The sequence below is a fragment of the Cheilinus undulatus genome, linkage group 22, assembly GCF_018320785.1.
Source record: "Cheilinus undulatus linkage group 22, ASM1832078v1, whole genome shotgun sequence".
NCBI classification, from domain to species: Eukaryota; Metazoa; Chordata; class Actinopteri; order Labriformes; family Labridae; genus Cheilinus; species Cheilinus undulatus.
Window position 1 is genome coordinate 1,457,194 of NC_054886.1, and position 2,997 is coordinate 1,460,190.

Consider the following 2,997-nt stretch of genomic DNA (forward strand, 5'->3'; position numbering starts at 1 on the left):
AATTCTTCCACTTTCAGTATCAAAAATAGATTCTTCATCATATGATTTACTGGAAAAAGGGTCTTGTTTGGTAAGATTAACTGGTGTAAAGGCCATCTAATGCCCCTTCAAGATTGCAACAGATACATTTACATAAAGCCAGAACTGCTCTTTTATTAGAAATGTTGACATCTAGTGGACAAATCTTAGCATTGCAGCTCTTCTAATCATTTCTACGTTTCTGTTTGCAGAATGATGGTGAACAATGGAGGCATAAACAGAAGGCATAAACACTCCTCCTGTTGTCTTATATCAGTGTTTTGATCATGTACAGGTAGATTTGGTGAGTGAGTTCTGGAAGCACATTCACGTCCTCCTGTCTCTGCTGCTCCTGCTCTCATCACCTCCTACTCAGGGTAAGTTAGGGTTAAAAGTTTATTTGGGTTATAATATTTTAGTCTGTTCTGGTGACTGGATTCGTTATTGAAATCACATTTTCACTTTAATTAACATGAATTTAATTTTGGATTCTTCTCATTTTTGTGACCCAAACAGGAGTTTGTTGTTTAGTAAAACTCTTTGTAGATCTATGTGCTCACATGTGTGCACATGTTTGGCATTTGACATCGGCAGGTTTTGAACAGTTTAGCACATAAATGAAAAGCTCTTAGCCTTCCCCAGATCTGTGCCTGTCAATAATCCTGTCTTGGACCGGTCTTGGTCTCAAGACCACATTTCGAAGGTTTTGGTCTTGTCTCAGACTTGAGAGCATTTTAAGAGAAAGAAAGAAAAATAAAATTAAGCAGAACAGTCTTTTACTGTTCAACCTTGGCATGCTTTTTTAAAATAGATTTTTATGATCTTGGTCTTGGTCTTGTCTCGGTCTCAACTTGTCTTGGTCTTGGTCTTGACTTGGTCTCAGTTCCCAAAAGTCTTGGTTGTGTCTTGGTCTCGGTGCACTCTGGTCTCGGGCAAGTCTTGGTCTTGCATAGTGTAGTCTTGAGAACAACACTAGTGTTGAGTATATAACGTGTTTTCACCAACAGGTGGCAGAATTACCTCATACACAGTCTCATAAGAAGCTGTTGTTCTGCTTATGTGCCTGTTTGTGTTGTAGAGCATTTGACCTGATGTGTATTTGTCCTTTAGGCCAGTTTTATTCATAGATTTAGTAACCACAGAAGCTGTAAAATATGAAAGTGTCCTATTATTTTATTCTAGATTTGATTTCTCTTTCTGCCTTATATACCACACACAGATATAGAGAACATACAGACCTGTGATGCCTTCTATGCCTGATGTTTGCTCATGCCTTCATTAAAGTAGAAAGGAAAATGCCTACTGCCTACCTCCTGATAGACACCCCACAGAGATAGCATATTAGAATACATCCAGTCATTTATCAGGTCCTTAGCAGCCAGAGTAACTTCTTTGTCTCTACATTGGATAAATTGTGATCTCTGGTTGCATTTCAGTTAAGCTCATCCACTTAAAATTTTTTACATTAAACGTTAAGTTTTTCCTGTCTGGTTTTTCCACTGGTAATTCAAGAACCTATAAAACTACTTTTCTTGCTAATGTCTTACCTTCATTATTTTTGGAACTAAATGTAAACTCTTAACTCTCTGGTTAAGGAAAATATGGTGTTTTATTTTGAAAGAAAGCATTATTGTTATTTGTCAGTGTATATCTGTGATATTGTGAATGAAGTAATGTTGGAAAACAGAACAAGTGCAGAATGACATGGAGAAGATGCTTTTATTTTGAATACTGACTATTAGACCCTGCTGAGCGAGGCCAAACTGAACTGTCTCATCCTTTTTTTACTGTTTTTACAGGACCCTTATCTGTTTATGGGTACTTAGTGTGAGACAGTGTGAAACAAATCCATCTGGCGTGCCAGGTTAGCGGCCCGTTACATCTGGAGTAAAAATAACAGCATTTGATAAAAAGAACATCATACCAACAGTCAGACATGGTGGTGGCAGTGTGATGGTCTAGGGCTGCATTGCTGCTTCAGGACCTGGACTACTTGCTGTGATTGATGGAACAATGAATTCTGCTGTCTACCAGTAAATCCTAGAGGCCTAAAGGCGAATGTCCAGCCATCAGTTCATGACCTCAAGCTCAAGCACTCATTGGTTATGCAGCAGGACAATGACCCGAAACATACCAGCAAGTCCACCTCTGAATGGCTCAAAAAAGAAAAAAAAATGGAAAGTTTTGGAGTGGTCTAGTTGAAGTTTGGACTTAAATCCAATTGAAATGCTGTGGTGTGACCTTAAACAACAGTTCATGCTGGAAATCCCTCCAATATGGCTGAGTTAAAACAATTCTGTGAAGATGAGTGGGACAGCAATCCTCCACAGCCATGAGAAAGACTCATCACCAGTTATCACAAACGCTTGATTTCAGTTATTGCTGCCAAGGGTGGAACAACCAGTTATGAGGATCAGGGGGCAATTACTTTTTCACACAGGGCCAGATAGGTTCGGATTTTTTTTTCTTTAATAAATAAAATCTTCATTTAGAAACTGCATATTGTATTTACTTGGGTTGTCTTTGTGAGATATCAAGATTGGTTTGATCCAAACCTTTAAGGTGTGATAAATATGCAAAAAAAAAAAAAAAAAAAAGGAATTAGAGAGGGGACAAATACTTTTTCACAGCTTTTTCAGTTTATTTTGTATTCAAAGATGTCTGTTGTTTGTTTTTATATATTTTTTTACAATCAGAAGAGCAAAGTTTGAATTATTTTTTAGAAATCTAAGTAGCTTTGTTTTCAATGATTTTAACACATAATGATCCACCTACATGATGTGGATGTAGGACATGAACCACATTACTTACAAATACAGCGTCGAAAAATCCTCTGTTAAGAGCACTGGCTAAAGCCATCAAAGTCCAGCTAACTACTGTACCTGTGCTGTAGAGCCCTGAAGGAAGGAATTCATGGTCTGGACCTCTGATCTGATCACCACAGTGTGGAAAATGGAAAACAGAAAACAGAAACAGTCT